Raw genomic sequence first — 11251 nt, forward strand, 5'->3', positions numbered from 1 at the left:
CACTTGCGCTTACGGTTGTTTCAGCGGGTCCAAGGGGAAAATGAGACAGTAAATCAGTATGTTAATGCATTACAGGAAGTGATGGCCCATATCACTAAGAAAAGTCAAGATGGGAACTGAGGACTGGGACCATTGGATGAGGTGTTGCGTGACCAACTGATTGCTGGCTTGAAAGACCCTTCCCTGAGGCAGATCCTGAAGGAGCGGCTGCGATTGAGCCCTGATCTGGGCTTCCTGGAGGTTGGGGCTGAAGCTAGAGTCCTGGAGAGAGAAGTTCCTGTTCTCAAAGCCACAGTTAGAAGTCATGAGGCAATTGCTCCTGGATTCACCAACCAAGAGCCTGATTGGGTACGGGAAATGCGTCAGGAAATTCGAGACATTTGGGGTGAGTTGAATGCTATTAGAAAGACCCCTACTGCCCCCTTGCCGACGGACCATACTGCTCTACTTGGACGGAGACCAGAACGAGAAAGACGTTCCTATCCGGCCCCAGCACGACATGTACCCGACCTATCGGCAGAACGAGGACCGGAGTGCTGGACCTGCGGAGGTAGGGGGCATATCTCCAAAGACTGTCCCAACCGAGAAAGGAGGAGGAGGGGACAGCTGTTAAACTAAAATGCCCCACGGTTGTGGAGCATACCGTGGGGTCTCGAGCTTCAGAGAGTAGAAGAGGGAGCTCTGAAGACATTGTCTCCGAGAGGCCCATTATCTGGGCTGAATTCAATGGGCAGCGGATCCGCTGTTTGATGGACACCAGGTCTCAAGTGACCACTATGCCTGAGACGTACTTCCAAAGTCACTTTCCTGAAGTCGCTCGTTCCTGCCGGGAACCCACTGTCAAACTGCTGGCGGCTAATCAACTACCTATCCCAGTAGCGGGAGTAGTATGGATGTCCGTGCGGGCATGTGGAAAAGACCTCGGTCGAAAAGGGATTGTACTGACCACCGGGCCCAGAGGCGATGGGCACATTGTAACCCTGGGCATGAATGTGCTGAAAGAAGTCGGACAGTTCCTGGCTGAGGGCTGTAGCAAAAACAACTGGACCCGCGCATCTCGAGACCCAGCTAACAAGAGAGTGTTCCAGCACCTCGTGCGGGTCATTCAGATTCAAAAGTTGCCCACTACCTCCCAGTACCTTGGTAAGGTATCGATACCGCCCGAATGACACTGCCGGTGGGACAGACTGTACTTACTTTGCCGGTGCTGGCACATGTGTCCTTAGAGGGCGTGGACATTCAAGTTGAACCAATGGAGGGAGAAGAAGCGCCCTCTGGACTCCTGATTGCTCGAACTCTGGCCACCATGCGGCACGGTCGAGTACCCGTGCGCTGCATCAATTTAAGTGGCACCAGTTTACAGTTGTTGCCCCGACAAGAGGTGGCGCGAGTGTGCGTAATGCCGGAGGCCCTTACTAGAGCTGACGCTATAGGGCTGGCACCTGTGGAAGGAAAACCATGGACCCTAGAGGTGTCCCTCAATAGCCATGAACATGGAAGAGAACCGTTGGCTGGACGCCATCTCCTGGAAGAAATGGAAGCTAACCTGACTGAGTTTTCTGCTGGACAAGTAAGGCAGATCGAACAACTTCTACAGCGATATCAGGGAGTGTTTGCACAGCATGAAGATGATTTCGGGTGCACTCGGGACATTCAGCACGAAATACCCACCGGAAATACTGCTCCCATCCGAGAGAGATATCGGCAGACCCCGCCTCAAATGTACCAGGAGGTGAAAGAGCTGTTGGCCCACATGTTGCAGAACGGTGTGATCCGTGAAAGCCAGAGCCCCTGGGTGGCTACGATCGTGCTGGTCCGAAAGAAGGACGGTACCCTGAGATTTTGCGTAGACTATCGGAAGCTGAATGCCTGTACAGTACAGGACTCCTATCCACTCCCCCGAATCGAAGAGTCTCTATCTGCACTAGGGAGCGCCAAATTCTTCTCCTCCCTCGACCTGGCCAGTGGCTATTGGCAGGTCCCAGTAGCTGAGAAGGATCGTCCGAAGACAGCTTTTGTTCTCCCTATGGGCCTGTTTGAGTTCAATCGAATGCCGTTCGGACTAACAAATGCACCAGGAACCTTCCAACGGCTGATGGAGAGATGCTTGGGGGACCTCAACTTTGAAGCCACTTTAATATATCTGGACGATATAATTATCTATTCCGCAACGTTTGAGGATCATCTCCGCCGATTGGAACAAGTGTTAGAACGGCTACAAAGGCACGGCCTGAAAATTAAGCCTTGTAAGTGTCGTCTCTTCAAACGAGAAATTGAATATCTGGGGCACACTGTGTCCAGTGCAGGGGTGCACCCCACTGCGGAGAAAGTAGCTGCCGTGCAGAAGTGGCCCACGCCCGCCAATCTAAGGGAACTAAGGGCATTCCTGGGGCTCGGTGGATACTACCACAGATTCATTAAAGACTTTGCTAAGATTGCGAACCCGCTCAATGAATTGCTGAGAGGAACAGCCGGGGGAGCCAAGTGGCAGCCCATTCAGTGGGGCCCACGACAAGAAGAGGCATTCCGAGCATTGAAAATGGCGCTAACAGATGCCCTGATTCTGGCCTATGCTGACTTTTCGCAGCCGATCATGTTGTACACTGATGGAAGCTTGCATGGGCTGGGAGCAGTGCTGGCTCAAGTACAAGAAGGGAAAGAGCGAGTGATTGCGTATGCCAGAAGGTCACTCCGAGATACGGAGAAGAATCCGGACAACTACAGTTCGTTTAAGCTGGAGCTACTGGCACTGGTGTGGGCCATGACCGAGAAATTTGCTGAGTACCTGTCAGGGTCAGAAGTGCAAGTGTGGACAGATAACAACCCTTTGACCCACTTGGAGAACGCCAAACTGGGCGCGTTAGAACAGCGGTGGGTTGCAAGGATGTCCAAATTCCAGTATAAAATCACCTATCGGTCCAAGGCCCTGAACACACATGCAGATGCCCTGTCCTGGGTCACTCAGGCGGGGCCGAAGAAGGACAGAGATGAGGAGCTCGAAGGCGACGAGATCCCGGATTTCAGCCAGTTCGCCGCTGCTGTGGTCGATGCCCAAGAGACCAGAAGGGAGCCGAGGCCCACTCAGATTCTGGGCCGTTCAAGAGACGAATGGATACATCTGCAGCAATCCGACCCGGAGCTAGCAAAGTTGAGAGAATGGGTCGCCCTTAATCAGAGACCCGACCAGGAAACCAGAGCCGCTTCACTTCCAACTACCCTACAAATCCTAGGCCAGTGGGAGAGGCTCCTCCTGAAGGACGGCTTGCTATGCCGAAGAATCCAGCTGCCTCGAGAGTTTGATGTTACCTGGCAAGTGGTAGTTCCAGGAGCGCTAGTAACACAGCTAGCCCAAGAAGCTCATAGAAGAGGTGCTCACTTCGGAGTAGAAAAGACCTTCCGGTGGTTGCAACGGCTGGTGTATTGGCTTCAACTGCGACAAGAAGTCGAGGGGGTCTGCCGAACATGTCACCAGTGTGAGTTGAACAAGCCCCCGGAGCAAAGAGCTTCCATTCAGACCATCCGAACTTCTGCCCCCTTGGAAGTCTTGATGATTGACTACTTGATGGTAGGAACTTCATACAACGGTTATGGACACTGTTTAGTCATGACTGATCACTTCACCAAGTTTGCAGTAGTGACGCCCACTAAAGATCAGATGGCAGAAGCCGCAGCCAAGGCCATCTGTCAAGATTTCATCGAGATTTATGGGTGCCCGAAGCGAATACATTCTGACAAGGGGGCCTGCTTCCAAGGACGAGTGATGGATGAGCTATACCGCATCTATGGGATCGACCGTTCCCGGACAACGCCTTACCACCCTCAAGGGAACAGTGCATGCGAGCGCTTTCTCCGAACCCTGTTGCAAATGTTGCGAACACTGGAAGCGGACAAAAAGATGAAGTGGCCTGAATTCGTGTCCGAGCTGGTGTGGGTGTATAATAATCGAGTTCATGCAACCACTGGCTACACCCCCTACATGTTGCTGTTTGGAAGAAGTGGCCGAGAAATCACCGAACTGGAGCTAGACTCAGAAGACCCCTGTCCGGGCAGTAGCCCAAGTACCTGGATTCGAGAACACCAGCGTCGACTCCATACCGTGAGAAGACTGGTTGCTCAGAAGTTTCACGAAGTAGAGCATGCAGTTCGGCCCCCGACCACAGGTGGATCGCTTCAGCCAGGAGACCGAGTGCTGGTGAGGGCTAAACGATTTGGGAGTAAGCTGGACCATCGTTGGGAGGCAATACCATATCGGGTGGTGAAGAAGGTTCACCCAGACAACCCCGTCTATGAGGTTAGGCCCGAAGGGGATGACGCCGCGACATCCAGGGTGTTGCACCGTAATATGTTGCGACCTTGCTCCTCTGAAGCAGAAGTCTGTAACAGGGCTGGGCCGTCAGACGTGTTGGCTGAAGTGCCACATACAGGAACCTTGGGGGATGAAGAAGGGTGGGCCACAATGCAGTTGGGCCCGTCAGAACCGTTGGTGCCACTCCCAAGTGGAAGTCAGAATGAGTCAGGAAATGATTTGCAATCCCCAGTAGTTGATTCCTCGGATCTCCCGGAGTCTCCTCCGCAAGAAGAGCCCCGCAGAACTGAGCGGGCTAATGCCGGAATTCCTCCTAACCGGTATGCTCAGGAAGAGTTTATCTGATCTCGAATCCAACAGAAAACGCAGGAGTGTGCCCAACTCCTGTCTGAGCTTGCACTGCCTGGAAGGAGACATCAATTCTGTGAGGAGTCCACTCGCCCGAGGACTGGCGAGCAAAAAGGAGGGAGGAATGTAGAACGAGCTAAAAAGCTTGTAAAAGAACTTCAACATGACGTTTCATGGATGGAGCGAGACTGCCATCTACTGGCCAGAGACAGTCAAGCGGAACCAAAATATACAAAGGAAGTTGCAGGGAGGGCAGATTCAGAGGCTGGACCCGATCAGGTGACTTCCAGGAAGGAGTTCAAAGAGATAAGAGGCCAGCGCGCCAAACCTGAGGGGTCTTTGGCGCCAAGCAGCAGAGAGGAGCAGACGTGCTCCCTGCGTCCTGAGAAACCCCGCGTGACAGGCCAAATCCAGAGGCCTGAGAGGTGCTCCAGCCGGGCACCGGTAAAAGAGCTCCGGATCCCTCACAGTTATGACTCGAGTGCTGTGCCTGCTGAGGATACTAGGAACCTGATCGCGGTGCTGAGTGAGTTCGCGGAACCCGACAGAAGAGCCCTGGACCCCCTTATCCAAGGCTCGAGAGACTGCCCCCAACAGCCAAGCAGAGAGGAGCAGGGCCGTCACTTCCACTGCTCACCCACGGTACCGGGGACAATTGGGTTTAAGTACTCAGGTTGGGAGGGGGACGGTTGGGGCTAAAGTAGCACAATGTGATTTAATTGAATTCATCCGGAAAGAGACTCACGGCCTAGCGGGAATAACCGGTGACCCCCGCTAGGGCCAAATTCACGGTTAAAGAACTTGTGTGGTGCTTCTCATGCTTGAGGGCATCACCTTACTTTAAGAGACTGCGCCTTATTTTAAGAGACTGCGCCTTACTTTGAGAAATTTCGTATTTTTCTGCTATTTCAAACCACTGTTCATTATCCTTGTTGCTAATCCCTTGTTTCAGTATACCTGTTGTATAAAACTGTTTACAATCATCTCTGACTGTTCTCGCCTTGTGTCTCTGTGTGTTGCATTCCGGTACCTGCATTACATACTTACAATCGGTGCCGGATTCCTCATACGCAGGACACTTATGGCACCTGACGCGCACCATTGACTATAATATGGTCACAATTTTCAGCTGGAGACATGGGGTTGAATTATTCTTAATTATGTAAACGTAGTCTTAAAGATAACTGTGAGTAATAAGGGATGTGAGCGATAGAAGTGCACTTTAGGGATTCTGCACTTCATGCATCAGTTTTTCTCATGTACAAGAAAAAAAACGGATCAATTATTTTGATTAGACTCGGATCGGAGTTTGTACAGACTTTGACAAAGATTTCACTTCATATATTACATGAGCGATATCTATTGTAAATTCCACGACAGCTCAGAAACCGGCGAATCCTCGCAGCGCACAGTGCAGACCGAACAGTATAGTCCTCCATACAATATTATGGGCACCACATAGTCCTCCATACAGTATAATGAGCCCCATATATTGCTCCATACAGTGTAATGGGCTCCATATAATGCTCCATACAGAATAATGGACCCCATATATTGCTCCATACATAATGGGCCCCATATAATGCTCCATACAGAATAATGGACCCCATATATTGCTCCATACATAATGAGCCCCATATATTGCTCCATACATAATGTGCCCCATATACAGTGAAGGAAATAAGTATTTGATACCGCACACCCTCTGCTCTGAGCAGTTCAGAGAGCCAGAAGATGGGGATTTAGGCTGATCTCTCACCTACTTCATGATCAAGGATACCCCAGGATGTGAGATTTTGCATGGTGCCCCAGATCGATGTCGATTGACAGTCATTTTGTATTTCTTCATTTTCTTAATATTGCACCAACAGTTGTCTCCTTCTCACCCAGCATCTTACTTATGGTTCAAAATACTTATTTCTCACTGCAAAATGCAAATAAATTTATCTAATCTATACAATGTGATTTTCTTGATTTTTTTTTTTGGATATTCTATCTCTCAATGTTAATATTAACCTACCCTAAAAATTATAGACTGTTCATGTATTTGTGAGTGGGCAAACTTACAAAGACAGCAAGGGATCAAATACTTATTTCCTTCGCTGTATTGCTTCATACATAATGGGCCCCATATATTGCTCCATACAGAATAACGGGTCCCATATAATACTCCATACATAATGGGCCCCATATATTGCTCCATACAGAATAACGGGTCCCATATAATACTCCATACATAATGGGCCCAATATATTGCTCCATACAGAATAACGGGTCCCATATAATACTCCATACATGATGGGCCCCATATATTGCTCCATACAGAATAACGCGTCCCATATAATACTTCATACATAATGGGCCCATATAATACTCCATATATAATGAGGCCCATATATTGATCCATACACAATGAGCCCCATATAATTAATGCTCCATACAGAAAAAAAATTAAATACTCACTTCTCCTCACTGGCTGCAGTTCTGGACTCCTCAGCATCCCCATCTTCTGGCTCTCTGCACTGCTCAGAGCAGAGGGTGTGCGGTAGTGATGTCATTGCGCCCTCTGCCCTGAGACGTCACAGAGTCGGAAGACGACGGAGCAGCAGAGGAACGAGGAGAGGTAAGTATTGCAAGTGCCGGGGCCCTGAGGAAGAGGGGGTCCCACTCGTGGGCACTGGTACCTGGCCCCACAGACTCATGAGCCAGTTTTCCCAACGGTGAGTGGGCCCCCCGCTTGCGCAGGGCCCAAGCACTTTCCCAGGTGCGCCAGGTGGTGACACTGGCCCTGGGTTCAAGCGATATCAGCAGTGGCATAAGTAAAGTCCGATGGGCCCCAGTGCATGTCTCGACTGAAATCTGATCCCAGGTCTCTTCTGCACATTCCCAAAGTTGGAGCATACTGGTCGACTCACTTGGGTATGTATACAGTTTTTTCTTCAACTCTACGCACAAGTGTTGGATTGGGTTGAGGTCTGGGAACTGTGGGGGCAAATCCAGCACCTCTACTTCATTGTCATTGAACCATTCCTTCCCCAATCTCGATATATGCTTCGGGTCGTTATCCTGCAGGAACACTATGTCGTCCTTTTCATACCCATAGTACTTGAGTTTACAAAGTAACTTGTCTTGTAGGATACTCACATATAGATCAGTATTGAGACCACCATCAATCTTGGTCAAGTGTCCAACACCTTTGGCTGTAAAACAATTCTATAACCACAGAACTTGACAGTTCCTTTTTCCCTTGTATCTTCCAGACCCATTTGCACCATCAGAGCCTCGTCTACTGAATTTCTTTTTTTTGCTCCAAATCACCCGTTTCCAATCTTCTGCTGTCCACTTTTCGTACTTTCTTGCAAACTCAAGCCGACGCTTCTTATGACGATTTTGAAGTCGAGGCTTCTTCACCTTCTTTCTGGCCACCATTCCAGACTTGTGTAACATGCGTTGCACGGTGTTTACATGGATGTCTGTGATCTCACCATTATGAAGCATGTGAGCCGCCCCCACTGCTGTGTTTGTCACACCAAAACTGATAGACCTTTTAATGAGCCAACTTTTTGACTCCTATATCTTGCCTGGACGTCCACCTCTTGGCTTTTGAATGGATGGACGGACCCCATTTCGTATTCTTCCAACTCTCATGGCGCTCACCTCATGCAGTTTGGCAATTTTCTTGGTGGAGAAACCGCTATCGATGATCTGGATAATGCTGTTTCTCTTTTCTTGGGATATCTTCTTCATGGCTTCTCCTCGATTTGACCTTTCACTTGGGAATCAACCTAATAACACACTGAGCTATTAGGGAATGTGAGAACAGGTTGTATTTTGTACTATACAGGAAGAAAAAGATTTTTTCCACCACCAGGACAAAACAGTAACAATGCAGTGACATGAGAAGAATCCGCATAACTAATCATATGCTAAATAGTTGTAAGTCAAATTTATGTATGAGATAGCCAAGATGATTGTTTATAAAATGATGGAAGACTTTCTTTAGAAGCCTTAGTGGATGGTGAGATATGGAGCCAGAAATTCAAAAGTTCAAAACATTGTTACCCTTTTGCTTGTCAGAGTATGTCCCCCTTCCTGGGCCCATGCTGGAATACATGTCCTGCACCCTGGTATACATGTTCCCCATCCTTGGTCCCAATCCTGGTATATATGACCTCCATCCTGTTATATATGTTCCTCATCCTGGTATATTTCCCTTATGCCAGGCCCATCCTGGTATATATGACCTCCATCCATCCTGGTATATACATCCCCATCCTGGTATATATCCCCCCATCCTGGCCCCATCCTGGTATATATGGCCTTTATCCTGTTATATATGTTCCCCATCCTGGTATATTTCCCTTATCCCAGGCCCATCCTGGTATATATGACCTCCATCCTGTTATATATGTTCCTCATCCTGGTATATTTCCCTTATGCCAGGCCCATCCTGGTATATATGACCTCCATCCATCCTGGTATATACATCCCCATCCTGGTATATATCCCCCCATCCTGGCCCCATCCTGGTATATATGGCCTTTATCCTGTTATATATGTTCCCCATCCTGGTATATTTCCCTTATCCCAGGCCCATCCTGGTATATATGGCCTCCATCCTGTTATATATGTTCCCCATCCTGGTATATTTCCCTTATCCCAGGCCCATCCTGGTATGTATGACCTCCATCCTGTTATATATGTTCCCCATCCTGGTATATTTCCCTTAACCCAGGCCCATCCTGGTATATATGACCTCCATCCATCCTGGTATATACATCCCCCATCCTGGTATATATATCCCCCATCCTAAGCCCCTTCCTGGTATATATATTCCCCTTCCTGGGCCCCTTCTTGGTATATATATCTCCATCCTGGTATATATGTCCCTTATCCTGGACCCCTTCCTGGTATATATATATCTCCCTTCCATCCTGATATATACATCCCCCATTCTGGGCCCATCCTGGTATGTTCCCAATTTGCCGCTGTTCTTTAATGCATAGCAAAAAAAGATTATACTCACCCTACCTCCGCTCCCCCGCCGAGTGGCATCCACTTCTGAAGCTGACAGCTGACTTCAGCATGCAAGCGACAGGAGTATATGACGTCACTGCCATGCACCACCAATTACGTGCACGCCGCCGTCAGCTTCTAGCCTCTATATGGCCGGCAGCGTGCTTGCGCTGGCGTCAGCGGGCCCCTCACCCACATGGGCCTGGTCATGACCTCTGTGACCATGATCGTTACTCCCAGGGTCATCAGCTTTTCTTTTATGTGGAGAAAAAAAGTTTCTCCACCTTCTCCTTTCTGACACTCTGTGATAATCGGACCGCAGTGAGAAGTCATCCAAGTGTGGTCCAATTGGTGCTACCCTCAGTTTTTATTCTATAAACTAACCTCTAGGTGGCAATGTTACTTTCTAATTACAATCCAACAACACAGGCAAAAAAACAAACAAACAAAAACCACGAGCTGCAGCGTGTACTGAACACTGGGAGGAGGTACATTGAGGAGCAGCCAATCAGGTTCAGTGAATTCAGATTCAGCTTCAGCAATTTATCCTTTTTATTACAACACAACATCCAAAATATAAATGGTACAACAGGTAGCGTGGCCGAGCGGTCTAAGGCGCTGGATTAAGGCTCCAGTCTCTTTGGGGGCGTGGGTTCGAATCCCACCGCTGCCAATGTATTTTATAGAAATTCTTACTTGGCTATTATAACTGATCATATTTCAACGTATGTTCTTTATCCATAATTATTATTACAATATAATTTACCCAATTCTTACCTTTGACACAAAAAAATGGTCAGATATCTAAAATCTGTATTTATTTATGATTACGTTTGAGTAAAGTATCTTTCCTCTTTATGCAGCAGTTCTCCAGTAGGTGGCAGTATAACCACACAAAATCCACAGACTTAAGCTATGTGCACACAGAGTTTTAAAGGAGTTATTTTTGAGCAGTGTTACTCCCTAAATGTCTAAGAAAAAAATAAAGATTGCTTAAAAAATGCATGAAAGCCTTACAATAGAAATGACTAAGAAGAGTCTATGTGCACAGAGTTTTTCAAGGAGTTTTTGGAGCAGAAACTGGGTCCATGCACACAGTCATTTTGCTAAGTTTTTATCATAGGAAATTCAGCAGAAACTCCAAACTTTTGGAAAGTTTTGCGTTTTTGAGGAGGATTAGGAGGGTTTGTTGCCTGTTTATATTCCGAAAAAAAGTGCAAAAAGTCTCTGTGCGCACAAAGCCGTAGATGTGCACTTGAGATATTTTTACGGTGGATTACGCCTGGAATACCCTGAAAAAGCACTGCAAAAAGTTAAATATAATACAGAGTAATGTTAAATCCATATGTTCAGTTTATTGTTACTTCTCTTCAGCGCCTCAGGGCTCGAAAACCGTGAAACGGTTAAAAGAAATAACATGGTCATTCTTTGGGCAACTTCTGCTAGGAAAATGCTTGCCACTAAAGTATAAAATAAAAGGAAGGAAAAAATAACGTAGTAAAGCCACAAAAAACAATGGAAAGCCACCAGCAAAGGTGCTTCAGGAAGAAGACCACCAACATTTTCTTGAAGCACCTTCCC

The 11251-nt window shown here is 47.9% G+C and overlaps 1 non-coding gene across 1 annotated transcript; it reads left to right on the top strand.

Annotated features, from left to right (window-relative positions):
• The first annotated feature begins 10261 nt into the window (after nucleotides 1-10261).
• Nucleotides 10262-10343, top strand: TRNAL-AAG (transfer RNA leucine (anticodon AAG)). The gene has a single exon. It is a non-coding gene; the product is annotated as a tRNA-Leu (tRNA).
• The last annotated feature ends 908 nt before the right edge of the window (nucleotides 10344-11251 follow it).

The sequence above is a fragment of the Phyllobates terribilis genome, unplaced genomic scaffold (genome assembly GCF_046119375.1).
Source record: "Phyllobates terribilis strain yellow unplaced genomic scaffold, ASM4611937v1 Scaffold_11__3_contigs__length_659146591, whole genome shotgun sequence".
In the NCBI taxonomy this organism is placed as follows: Eukaryota; Metazoa; Chordata; class Amphibia; order Anura; family Dendrobatidae; genus Phyllobates; species Phyllobates terribilis.